Consider the following 14,219-nt stretch of genomic DNA (forward strand, 5'->3'; position numbering starts at 1 on the left):
ATTCTGGAGGCAGTAGGGGCCTCCAAGGTCATCTAGTCTAGCCCGGACACTTTACAGTTGTATTCAGAGGTAGGGGATGTCATATGATTTTGCCCAGGTCTCACAGGTGCCCGGGTCACCTGCCTGTAGAGTTCATACTCTTCCTGTTATGTGTCACTTCCTCCGAGCCCTTCCCTGGACTGTCATTGTTTGTAGGCCTGCCCCATCTCCTCTGCCAAAAGACAAGCAGGATGGATTGGCAGTGGGCAGCCTGGTGTTCCAGTGCCAAGGAAACCAACCACATCATCAACTTCCTGATCTATTTCTTCATAAGGTGCCAACTATTGTAGTACAGCTTCCTCAGCAAGCCCTGGAGCGGACAGGAGAGGACAGCTGCTGGGCTCTGGGGATGGGCCGAGGCTCGGGCTCCTGGCCGGCGCTGGCACAGATTGGCCTCCTGGGGCTCAGCTCCTCAAGCCGAGGCTGCTGACTCGGGACTCGCTGGCAGCTTGGTGCAGAAACTCAGGCCTCTGAGGGGCCATGGTGGGTCTCCTGGGGCCAATAGCAGATCCCTAACTGACTGATGTTGGAGAGATGGTAAAAAATGATTTCTGCCTGTTTTTCTGCAGTTTCCTATTGTCATCCCCCCTCTCCCTCATTCCACCATCATTACAATGCCCTAACACACACACACACACACACACACACACACACACACACACACACACACACACACACACACACACACACACCCTTAGGTATCTAGCCTTGGGACTTGAAAGCCAGTCAAATGAGATAATATTTGCAAGTGCCTAGCACAGTGTCTGGCACATAGTAGGCACTTAATGAATTTCCCCCTCAACTGAAGAAGCTCATGTTTTACCCAGGGGTCTACAACATATCCATAAATAAGGAAATAAACAAATACACAGCAGTGTCAAAAGGTCCTCCTAATGGGGTGGGGGGGAAGCAGGAGAGGCCTTAGGTGATAGGGGGGACATGAACTCTGCTCTGAAGGGTGCTAGGGACGGTAAGAGACAGAGATGAGGAGGGAGAGCATTTGAGATGTGGGGGAGCATCTGGGCAAAAGCATGGTGGTAGAAGAAGGTGGAATTCTGGGTGTCAGAGCAGCCTGCACACCAGTTTGACTAGAACGGAGACTGTATGCTAGGAGGTGGTAGGAAGAGTAGGCAGGTATGTGGGAGCCAGTATGTGGAAGGTTTTAAATACCAGCCCGAGGACTTTGTATTGATCCTAGAGGCAATAGAGAGCCATTGAAAGATTTGGGTGACATGGGCAGGTTTTAGGGAAATCACTTTGGTATCAATGTGGATGATGGGCTAGAGAGGGAAAGAATAGACTGATGTATAGTGGGTTATTGCCGTAGCCCATATGAGAGGTGATGGAGGAGATAGCCAGATGAATGGAGACAAGGATGTGGCGGAGACTTGGCAACTAATTGGATACCACTTGTTGGCTTCATTAGATGAGAGAGAGATTCTTCATTGGGTATTGCTCAGACCAGACAGCCACTGGCATCTCTCTCAACTGAAATTCTGGCATGTCTTTGGAGCTGAAACTCCAGCCTATGGCGTCTGCCTCAGCCTGGTGTGGTTCCCACAACACCTTGCTGTAACCTGTGCCAACTGCAAATGCCCAGTACAATGTTCTTCACACAGTGTAGACTTGAGTCACAGGCTTATTCCAAAGATAGCCTCCTTGTCCTGTTTTTCAAAAGGCAGAGTGCTTTTCCTTTTCCCTTGGAGCTGTCTGTTCTAGCCCCCTGCCTTCCAGAGGACTGGGACTTAATTCTGTAGTCAGTGGGGAATCTGGAAGTGTTTGATTGAGGATGTGACATGATCAGACTTGTTCACCAGAGTGCCTGGCCCAGCCCTGGTGGCAAAACAGCTACTGTGGGGGAGGAAGGCCCATGGCACATAGCCAGAAACCAGAGACCCTTTATCCATGCCATGCCACTGAGAGAATGTGGGCATAAAGGATGAAATGGGGTAATATTTGTAAAAGTGCTTAGCACAGTGCTTGGCACAAAGTAAATGCTTAATCAATGTTTAATGACTATTCACACATCCACTCTACTCTCTTCACTGTTCAGTGTCAGGCATACAGAGGCCAAGAATTGAGCTGAAAGGCCAGCTTAGTTTGGCCCTCTCATTTGACCAAGGAGGAAACTGAGACCCAGAGAGGTGGAAGGACCTTAGAAGCCACTTGAGTCTATGCTATGACTTGGTCAGGCTCAGTCAGCTAGTAAGTGTCAGAGGTAGGATTTGAACCCAGGTCTAACTTACTCCCAGACCAGGGTCTTAGGCACATATACTTCTATCATCAACATGTGCCCTTCTCTTTCATTCTGGTCTTTAAAATAATTTCCATCTGATTGAGAAGATACTTTCCGTAAGTCAGGGGAAATAAACGAGATGAGCACTCAGTGGGCAAGTAATTGAGGACTAGATGGAGTCAGGCCCAGTGTTTTTCTGAGAAGAGACGTGAAACAGTGGAAAGGAAATCAGATTTGGAATTATAGGAGCTGGGGTCAAATTTTAGTTCTACTCTTTTCCACCCTCGTGACCTTGGACAAGTTCCTTTCCTCCTTCCTTGGGCCTTACTTCCCCCCTCTGTAAAATGAAGAGGTTGGACTCTTCATTTTATATTTCATCACCTCTGAGGTTTTTTTTGGCTTGAGATCCAGGATCCTATGTGTGACTTTAGGCAAAATATCACTTCTCCTCCCGGGGCCTCAGTTCCTTCATGTGTAAAATGAAGAGATTAGACTAGCTGGCTTCTGGGGGCCTATCTAGCTCTAGAGCTATGATGCTTTGTGTGATCTTGGGCTCTGTCTTGGCCCCTCATCCCTTCTCCCATTATACTGTCTCATGAGTTCAACCATTATCTCTACACATGAGCTTCCCAGATCTATTTGTCCAGCCTTTCCTCTTTCCTGAGTTATATAGTCTCATATCTCCACATGCCCTCTGGATATCTCAATGTAGATGGCCCATAAATGTCTCAAATTCAACCTGTCCAAAATAGGACTTATTAACTCCCTTCCCACTTCTTCCAACCCTCCTTCTTTCCAACTTCCCTATTGCCATCAAAGGTACCATCATAATCCCGGTCGCTCAGGTTCCCGACCTCTGTGCCATTCTTAACTCCTCATCTGCTCTCACCCCAATCTGTTGCCAAGTCCTATCCTTTCCACAATTCTGTCTTCATATATTTCTCTTATATGCTCCCCTTCTCTCCTCTGACACTGCTGCTGCTCAGGCACAGGCCCTCATCACCTCTCATCTGGACTATTGCCATCTTTAATCCAGGTACTGATTCTGACTCTCACACTCATCATCTTGGTGGTAACCTTGGGCAAATCCCATTTTCTTCCCTGGGTCTTAGTTTTCTCTTATGTAAAATGAGAAGGTTCAACAAGATGGCCCCTGAGGTCCCTTCTAGTTCTGGGCCTATGATCCTCTCTGATTTGCCTTTTCATTTGAAGAACTGAGCACACGCCTTCTCTCTCGAGCCCCAGGCCTGAGCAGACTTCGATCTTGGCCCATGGAAACGAAGTTGGAGAAGCTAAGCTGGGCCAGCAGAGGCTTGTTCAGATGGCTGCCTGAATAGAAGACCGCACTCCTGCCAAATCTACTTATTTTCCTAAGTCCAATGTGTGGCTGTCTGTCTGGTATAAATAAGGTGCCTTGTGCAAACAGCAGACCGAATGGGAAGTATTCCTGTGGGGCCCAATCCAAGGATTGTATGTAGCTGGGCCTTGGAGAAAAGCCCACCTTCCCCCACAGAGTTTTACTGGAAGGCAAATCAGTGGGGGCCATATGGCTGCTCACCCTACTATTCTAGGTAAGTAGCTAAGCCACTCTGGCCAATGATATTTTTCAATTTATTGGGGATACAAGAGTGGGGATGAAGAGGGGGATAGTCTTTTTCCTTTTAGTCTTTTTCTTTCTTTCTTTTTTTTCGGTGGGGCAATGAGGGAGGGTTAAGTGACTTGTTCAGGGTCACACAGCTAGTGTCAAGTGTCTGAGGCCAGATTTGAACTCAGGTCCTCCTGAATCCAGGGCCAGTGCTTTATCCACTGCAGCACCACCTAGCTGCCCTATGTTTAATTTTCTCGATAGAATGCTGGTTCTCAGTTTCTTCATCCCACACCCATTGTATGCTATACTTATTGTCCCTTTCCAGGTACTATGCTAAGCACTTTTTCGCAAATATCTCATATGATCCTTATAGCAACCTTGTGAGGAAGATGCCCCATTTTACAATTGAGGAAACTGAGGCAAACAGGATGAAGTGACTTGCCTAGGGTCACAGTGCTAGTAAGTAAGACTGGAGTAGAACTCAGGTCTTCCTGACATTCCAGGCCTAGGCCTCTATGTACTGAGTCACCTTGCTGCTTCCCTTAGAGTTGGGCTTAAAACTTTTTCCGCTTGCACCCCCTCCCCCCCTTTTTTTTTACCCCTTTTTGCCCAAGAAATTTTTGCATGACCCCAGATATCTAGGTATAGAAAATAGGTGTACATAACCTTTTACTGTTGCCAAATTTTTTGCGATCCCCACATTCAGTTATGTGACCCCATATGGGGCCATGATCCACAGTTTAAGAAGCTAGGACTTAGAGAAGGGATCAGCAAACTAATGGGCCCCAAATGAGAGCCCGCAAGCTAAGAATGATTTTTCCAGTTCTAGTAATTTGCCAACCTCTGCCCTAGTGAATCATAGGATTTAGAAGTGGGAGGGCCCACAGGGCTCATATGGGCCAATCTCTTTTGACAAAAGAGGAAATTGACACATGTGGATGGTCAGTGTCAAGGATGGAATGCAAGTCTCCCTTAGTCATTCTCTTTTTTTTTTTTGTAGTCATTCTCTTTTAACTGAAAGGGGGCAGAGGTATGGATAATCCACATTTCCTTTTTGTTTGGCTTTGGGGCATGTTTTTTAACCAGTATTTGTGGTTAGAAGGGTGGATCTGCCCTAGTGTTCTCCACAGACTCCTCCAGTCCTGAACAATGTCATTGTTTCTTTGTCCCCTTGAGGATTCTCCTGACGTTGGCTTCCATTGGGGATATTATGGGTTTGTTTGATGTCCTTAGAGTTTGCTTCAAAGAAAATAATAGAGACATGCCCTGAAGCTCAGAGCCTGGCCCAGAATAAGGGCTGATTCAGAACTAACATCTTGAACCCAGTCACTCCTGGCTCTCTGTGACTTGCAGAAAGGAGACAAGCTTGTTTCTCAGACAGGTGTGGAGTTCTCCTTCTCTCCCTTCTTCTCTGGAGAAGGGATGTAATTAAACTATTTGAGCTTTAAAGCCTCAAAAGCACATAATGTTAGAGTTGGAAGGCACCCCAGAAATGATCTTGTCAAACTGTACCGGCTATATCATACCAGATGAGTATTCAACTCCCGAGGCAGCTAGGTGGCGCTGCAGTGGATAGTGCCAGCCTCGGAGTGAAGAACTGAGTTCAAATCCAGTCTCAGAGAGTTCCTAGCTTTATGACCTTGGGTAAGTCACTTAACCCTGTTTGTCTCAGTTTCCTCATCTATAAAACACGCTGGAGAAGGAACTGGTGAACCACTCCTGTATCTTTGCCAAGAAAACCCCAAATGGGGTCATGAAGAGCCGAACATGCCTGAAATGATTAAACAACAATAAGTCATCCTCCTTTACTTGAAGGCCTCCTGTGGGATAGGACCTCCCAGACCTATCCATCCCCCATTGGGATGCCTTAAGTTGCTTGGAAGATATTCCTTGTATTTAATCAATATTTGCCCTCCCCCATACCTCCCATTAATTTTTCCTTGTTCTCCCCTCTGAGGCCAAGCAGGATACATCTAATTTCTCTCTGACAGGAAACCCCTTCAAATACATCCCACTCTTCTTCAAGCAAAACATTCTCAGTTCCTTCAACCAATCCCTAAATGGCATAATCTCGAGGCTCTTTTCCATTCTGATTGCCCTCCTAGACACCCTCCAGTTTATCATTATCCTTCCTGAGTTCAAATCCTGCACTAGACACCCACTAGCTGGGTGACCCGTGTCAAGTCCCTTAACCACTTTGTGCCTCAGTTTCCTCAACTGTAAAATGAGGAGGTTGGCCTTGATGGCCTCTAAGGCCCTTTCTAGCTCTGTTTGTGATCCTGTGTTGCTAAAATTTCTCTCCCAGAACTGACCATCATATCCCAGATGTGGTCTGTCCAGGGTAGAGTTATAGTGGCATCATTTACCCCCCTAGTACTCGATACAGTGCTTTTTTTTTTTTTTTTTGGTGAGGCAATTGGAGTTAAGTGACTTGCCCAGGGTCACACAGCTAGTAAGTGTCAAGTGTCTGAGGCCGGATTTGAACTCAGGTCCTCCTGAATCCAGGGTCGGTGCTCTATCCACTGCGCCACCTAGCTGCCCCTAGTGCTTCTTTTAATATAGCTTGGGATCCTATGAACATTTGTTTTTGCTGTATTACCCCGAGGACGCCTGTTGTGCTTATACTTCACTAAATACCTGGGTCTTTTTAGCCAAACCACTGAATAGGCACATCTCCGATGCCCTCCCACCCCCATCTTACATGTGTGAGGTTGGTTTTGGTTTTTTAGCTTTTGCAAGACTTTACCCACATGCTTATGAAATTCCATCTTATTAGATTCATTCCAGTGCTTGAAGCTGTTATGGTCTTTGGGGACTTTTCTTGACTTTGTCATCCAGTATTTTAGCTTGCCCCTTAGCTTTGTATCATCTACCCATTTGATAACATGAGCCTTTTTTCCCCCAAGTCATTATTAAAAATGATAGACAGTTCAGGACCAAGGACAGATCCCTAGGGCGCTCTATTGGAAACATCTTTCCAAGATGACATCTAGCCACTAATGACTACTTTGGGTTCAGCTGTCCAGCCAGTTTCTATGCAGGAAAATGATATAAAGGGAGCAGAGTGGCTAAGGAAGAGTAGGCACTTAATCATGGCTTGTTGACTTAAATCTGCCAAGTGGAGTATAGGTGCCAACTATCCAAGAACTTGAAAGCAAGACAGTCTTCAGATCTGCAAGAATTATATTTTGGAAAAGGATTATCAATTCTGCTTCTTATAAACTATGTGACATTGGGAAGATAACTCCAGATCTCTTTGGGTCTCAGTTTCCTCATCTGTATAATGAGGGGCTTTGATAAAGGGGACTTTTAAGGCCCCTTCCAACTCTCAAACTGTAAAGAAAGCATTGGACTCAGTCAGGAGACCCTGATTGGATTCCTAGCTCTAGTATCCCAGCTGGCTCCTGGTATAAATGAGTGCTTCCTTCCTTCCCTCTTTCTCCTTCCCCGGGTCTCCCTATGTTGCCCACATAGGGTCAACCTCACTTTTAATCAACATGGAAGCTTTGACCTGCTCTGGTTTCTTTTTTTTGTGGTGAGGCAATTGGGGTTAAGTGACTTGCCCAGGGTCACACAGCTAGTAAGTGTTAAGTGTCTGAGGCCAGATTTGATCTCAGGTCCTCCTGAATCCAGGGTTGGTGCTCTATCCACTGTGCCACCTAGCTGCCCCTGCTCTGGTTTTTTTGACTCCCACCTGAGGCATCTTGGTGATTCTTTCTTAGGGAAATCACCATATTGAAGCCAGACTTAGTGCAGACACCCAGTTAGTTGGCTTTAACCCTACTGCAACTCAAAACTCCTGCGCTCAAGCAATCCCCTAGCTTCAGCCTCTTTAACAGTAGGGATTGCAGGCATGTGCCACTAAGCCTGGTCTTCTCTGTTCATTTTTGATGTGTCCACCCTCAAGCTCCACCAATACTTAACTGTGTCATTTTTTCCATGTCCCCTCAAGGACTCTCTTGACACAGGTACTTATCCAGGGCTGAGCTGCCATCATCAGTGTCACTCAGAGTGTTTACTAGTGTCAGCCGGTTTTGTTGGGGAAGCTGTGTAAACATCTGGCAGTCCTCATTAGGGAATGAAATCATCTGAGAATGATAAACTTGAAATTGCCATCTGTCACCTTGGGAGCCTGCTCCATCTGGCCAGTCAGTGCTGAGCCCGACCTCATGTGTCACGCAGTGGGGATCTGTCCAGCAGAAAGTAAATCAAGTGAACACCTGTAGAGAATGTCAATAAAAGGCCAGAATTCATCTGTCACCCTGGTACAGCTTTCACCTCTTTTCTCTCACCCCAGTTGCCTGAGGAAAGCCTACAGTTGGGTGCTTGGCTTACATTTCCAGTGCAGCACAAAGGGCTCTATATTTCAGAAGCTCCGAGGCCTTGGGGGAGTCCAAACTCTGGGGACTGGGTACAAAAGTTGGATGCCTTCCTGCTTCACATGGGGGTCTTTGAGACTTCATACATGGGTCTTTGAAATTTTAAGGAGGCAGCATTGATGTCTTCAATTAATTACTGATCATCAGACCCTTTACTATTTTTTTTTTGGTGAGGCAATTGGGGTTAAGTGACTTGCCCAGGGTCACACAGCTAGTAAGTGTTGTGTCTGAGGCCAGATTTGAACTCAGGTACTCCTGAATCCAGGGCCGGTGCTCTATCTACTGTGCCACCTAGCTGCCCCCAGAACCTTTACTCTTGTAGCAAGTCTATGGTTGATCAATAATGTTGACTTTTCTGTTGGGCACCATTTCCCTCTCTGGATCTGTGATTTCATTAGAGTGAGGAGCTCCCAGTGAGGAAATGCCATCTACCACTGCAGATAGACACCTGGGCAGCAGCTGGGAGGCCTAGACCTGTGGGAGAGCCACAGATCAGTGAAGGGACTTAATCACTGACCTGATTTATGTAAGAGGAAGGACTGAATTTATACACATACACGTATATACATACATACATATATATGTATATATACATATACATATATATATGCAGACATAAATGCATGTATATATGTATAGGGATCAGACTGGATCTGTTGTTATAGAGAATTCCTGGATGGAGAAACTTCTCCAACCCATGCATATTGGTTCTTTATCTGCGACTTATACTCATAGGTTCCTGGGACCCTCGTGCCTAGAGAGCTAGGCCTGGAATCAGGAAGGCCTGAGTTCAAATCTAGCCTCAGATACTTCCTAGCTGTGTGACCCTGGGCAAATCCCTTAACCTCTCTTTGCTTCAGTTTCCTCAACTGTAAAATGAAGATCATGATAGCACCTACCTCACAGGGTTGTTGTGAAGATCAAAGAAGAAAATATTTGTAAAGCACTTAGAACAGTGCCCAGCACATAGAAGGCATTTAATAAATGCTTATTCCCTTCTTTTCTCAGCCAGAATATGTTAGAGGTAGGACTTGAACCTCTGCCTTCCTGGGTTTGGGGCTGACTTTCTCAGTATATCCCATTGTACTTTCGCCAACACACACCCTGCACACATATACACCTTGACCTCACTTTTCCCAGTGCCTCTCCTGGCACATGCCAGGGTCCCCTACTGTCCATTGAGCATGGCATTGTTCACTTCTCCATAATGCTTGCTCTTCATTCATTTCTCTTGACAGTCAAGTCATGGCTATTCATGATGCAGAGGGAAGGACAAGTATGGCTAATAGAGGCCTGTCCCACGTCTGGTACTTTGTCCTCTGCTTACACCAGCCTCTGTATGCCTGATACTGAAGGATGGAACAGTGAAGAGAGCAGAGTGGATTTGTGAATAGCCATTAAACATTGATTAAGTATCTGCTTTGTGCCAGGCACTGTGCTAAGCACTTTTACCAATATTACCTCATTTTATCCTTACCAACCATATGAGGTGGATGGTGTTATTCTCATTTTACAACTGAAGAAACTGAGGCAGGCAGAGGTTAAGTGACTTACCCAGGGTTACACAAGTGATAAGTGTTGGAGACCAGATTTGAACTAGAGTCCTCATGACTCCAGGGCAGGGCCAGTGCTCTATCCACTGTGCCACCTAGCAAAGGAAAATGAGTCTTGGGTGGTGTTGGGTGGGTTTTCCCAGAACAGTGAATAGATAAGAGCACTGGGCTTGGAGGCAGGAAGATCACTTAACCCCAATTGCCTTAAACATCTGGGGCCATCTCCAGTTGCCATTGGACCCAGATGGTTTTGGAGGAGAGAGTGAGGTTGGTGACCTTACACAGCCCTCCCTCACTTAAATCCAGTTCACTGCAAGTCATGACATCACCCCCATATCATGGTCCTCTTCCAGAATGAAGGACCAACAACAACAACGACTTGTTAGAATTTTTTTCTCACATCACGTCTCAATTTGTTTCCTTACAACATCTGCCTGTCCCTCCTAGTTCTGTCCTGTGGGCTCAGTCTCATCCCTCTTCCTCATGACAGCCCATTAAATATAGTGCTGTTCCCCCCTGGGTCTTCCCTTTTGCAGCCTCAATCTCTCCAGCTCCATTAGCTCATTTATCCTGAACGCAAGGCCCTTCGCCACCCTGGTCACCCACCCCGCAACACTCTCAAAATATGGCCCTTAGCAATGAACCCAGCTGCCGAGTTGATATTCATAGAGCATAAATCTGTCTATGCTATCCTCACCCCCACTCAAAAATCCCTAGCCTGGTCTTTAAAACCTTCTCCACTTAAACTCCCATTTTAATTAGCTCTTGTTCAGCCATGTCTGACTCTCTGTGACCCCATTGTGGGGTTTTCTTGGTAAAGATACGGGACTGGTTTTCCATTTCCTTCTTCAGCTCATTTTACAGATGAGAAAACTGAGGTCAGCAGGGTGAAGTGACTTGCCCAGGGTCACACAGCTAGTAAGTGTCTGAGGCTGGATTTGAACTCAGGAAGACGTCTTCCTGATTCCAGGCCTGGTTGTTCTATCCATCATACCACCTAGCTTCCCCACAGTGCGCAGACCTGAGTTCAAATCCAATCTCAAACACTTCTAGCTGTGTGACCCTTGGTAAGTCACTTAACCTCTGTCTGCCTCAGTTTCCCCAACTATAAAATGAGGATCGTAATAGCACTTACCTCCCACGGTTGCTGTATCAAATGAGATCATATTTGTAAAGTGCTTAGCACAGTGCCTGGCACATAGTAGGTACTTTGTAAGTGCTTATTACCTTCTCTTTTTATTTTGTATTACTCCCCTTATTGGGCTTTCTGTTCTACTCAAACTGGCTTGCTGGCTTTTGCCCACCTTTAACATCCTACTCCTGTCTCCATTCTTTTGCACAAGTTGGCTAGACTCTCCCCCTACACTTGCCCCTCTTAAAATCCCAAGCTTTGTTTATTTTTAAATTTTTTTAATTTAATTTTTTTAATTTTAATTTTTCTCAATTACATGTAAAATATTTTTTGAGTTCCAAATTTTTCTCCCACTCTCCCTCCCCTTCTCTCTCCCAAGGCCAGAAAGCAATTTGACACAGGTTATACATTACTATCATGTTAAACATTTCCACATTCATCAGAACAAAAGGAAAAAAATGCAGGAAAGAATAAACAAGAACATTAACAAAAAAGCAACAACAAAAGTGAAAATAGTATGCTTCAGTTTGCGTTCAGGCTCCATAGTTCTTTTTCTGAACGTGGAAAGCAGTTTCCACTGTAAGTCTTTTGGCATTATCTTGGATCTTTGTATTGCTGAGTCTTCTCAGCAATAAGTCTATCGAAGTTAATCATCACAAAATGTTGTTGATACTATGTACAATGATCTCTTGGTTCTGCTCATTTCATTCAGCATCAATTCATGTAAGTCTTTCCAGGTTTTTCTGAAATCTGCCTGCTCATTATTTCTTACAGCACAATAGTATTCCATTACATTCATATACCACAACTTGTTTAGCCATTCCCCAACTGATGGACATTGCCTCAATTTCCAATTCTTTGCTACCACAAAAAGAGCAGTTATGAATATTTTTGTACATGTGGATCCTTTTCCCTTTTTTATGATCTCTTTGGGACATAGACCTAGTAGTGGTATTGCTGGGTCAAAGAGCATGTATAGTTTTAAAGCCTTTTGGGCATAATTCCAAATTACTCTCTAGAATGGTTGGGTCAGTTCACAGCTCCACCAACAGTGCATTAGTGTTCCAATTTTCCCACATCTTCTCCAACATTTATCATTCTCCTTTTTTGTCATATTGGCCATTTGGATAGGTGTGAGGTCAGAATAGTTTTAATTTCCTAGCTTTGTTCAAAATGTGGTTCAGGGGTCACCTCTCCTAATCCCCCTTGTTGTCAGTGCTCTTCCTCCTGATTACTTTCTGCATGCAGTGTTTTTCTGTGTATATATGATTTGTTCCTCTAGTATCCCCCTTTGTGGTAGATTTCATGGGGATCCATGAACTGGGATGGGAAAGTCATGGTATCTATAGTTTCATTAACCACTAATTAAAGCCTTCTTAATTTTTGCAGTCTGTGAACTTACTTTTTTTTTTGGTGGGCCAATGAGGCTTAAGTGACTTGCCCAGGGTCACATAGCTAGTAAGTGTCAATTGTCTGAGGCTGGATTTGAACTCAGGTCCTCCTAAATCCAGGGCTGGTGCTTTAGCCACTGCGCCACCTAGCTGCCCATGAACTTGCTTAAAAAAACCAACAAAACATTTTGCCTACTGTATTTTGACAGAAATGTTTTCTTTTGCAATTCTATGCATTTTGTTTCACGCATTTAAAACTATTATTCTGAGAAGGGCTCCTAGGTCTCCATTGCCAAGGGGTCTATGACATGAAAAAGTCTAAAAACAAAAGAAAATCCCTGGTCAAATGCAAGCTTCTTGAGGGCAGGGACGATTTCATTTTGTCTTTGTATCTGTAGCACCTAGCAAGGTGCTTGGCACTTAGTAGGCACTTACTAAAGGCAGAATTGCATCAAAGTGAACTAAATGGAGTGATCACCCCCTCTACCCCCAACCCCAAGCCCAGTAAGGGGAGCAATATGAAATAAGAAGGAAAGGGAAGGGGATAAACACTTACATTGTTCCTACTATGTGACGCACTCTGTGCTAAGCACTTTGCAAATATGATTTCATTTGATCCTCAAAACAACACTGGGAGGTAGGTGCTATTATCACCCCCATTTTAAAGCCAAGGAAACTGAGGCAAATGAGGTCATTTTTATCATCTCCACCTCAACAACCAGCCCCTTTCTACTGGTGAGAAATTAATCCAGAATAGAATCTCCCAATAGAATCTTGCAGGATTAAATATTCATCAAGGCAGGTCAAGAAATCGTGAGCTATGTTGCATTAGACAGGCAATTTCTGATGGATTTGGGGGTCATCTTGTTAGAAAATTATTCTAGGGCAGCTAGGTGGTGCACCGGTCCTGGATTCAGGAGGACCTGAGTTCAAATCCTGCCTCAGACTCTTGATACTCACTAGCTGTGTGACCCTGGGCAAGGAAAAAAAAAGAAAGTTATCCCACCCTACACCCCTTTTTCATTCATTTCTAACAAAGTGTGGTCTGAACGCTGGTGTAGATCCAGGAAAACACAGAAACCATGGGAAGCTTGGCAGGTAGGGTCGCCTCAGAAGCCCTTTGTAACTGTGATGGTCCAATGCTCTTCCAGCAATCCACAGATATTTATTGAACTCCTACTATGTGACAGTCTCCAAAGACAAATATGAAACAGTAGTACCTTACCTTCTTTCGGAGAGATAGCAGTGTTTAAGGGGAGACATCAGGGTTAATCTAGAAGTGTTCATGAAGGCTTCTTTTAGATGCCAGTAACTGTCCTAGGTGCTGGAGATTGAGAGCCCTGCCCTCAAGGAGTCCCCATGCTTTAGGGGGAAATGACACATGCTTACATCAGTAAATACAAAGGGGTGGAGAAGGTTGGTTTGATGAGCTCTAAGCCATTCTCTTGTTGGTTTTTGGCACATCTGGCTGAAGTCTTTAGAAGACCTCCAACGAGGAATGATCTGCTCCCAGATTAGGTGGCCCCCGACTTCCTAGCTAGTCTATCTAGCTCCCTAGACTCCTCTTGACCTATCATCATCGTTTATAGGCCAAAGCAGGCATCCTCCTCATAGGTCCAGAAGAGAACCCTGCCCTTCCCCGACTAGAACATTCCTGAGTTGGTGTTGGGGGTTTAACCTCCTAGAAATTTTTTTTATGGAAAAGAGTTAAGTTTATGCCCCTGGCTGCCATTTAGATTGGCATTAGGACCCTGTGATTCAGGCTGTTTGTCTTTCCTTCTGGTTAAGGGGACTGAAAGGATCCTAAGGCACCAAGGTTTGAGAGGCAGCAGGGCATGGTCAACAGAGAGCTGGCCTTGGCGTTGGGAAGACCTGGGTCTTTAAGTCTCCCCTCTGACACA

The 14,219-nt window shown here is 45.1% G+C and overlaps 1 protein-coding gene across 1 annotated transcript in view; it reads left to right on the forward strand.

Annotated features, from left to right (window-relative positions):
* TMEM164 (transmembrane protein 164) overlaps positions 1 to 14,219 on the forward strand; it is a 129,693-nt gene that overhangs the window by 45,785 nt on the left and 69,689 nt on the right. The gene's annotated exons all lie outside the window — the stretch shown is intronic.

The sequence above is a fragment of the Dromiciops gliroides genome, chromosome X (assembly GCF_019393635.1).
Source record: "Dromiciops gliroides isolate mDroGli1 chromosome X, mDroGli1.pri, whole genome shotgun sequence".
Classification (NCBI taxonomy): domain Eukaryota; kingdom Metazoa; phylum Chordata; class Mammalia; order Microbiotheria; family Microbiotheriidae; genus Dromiciops; species Dromiciops gliroides.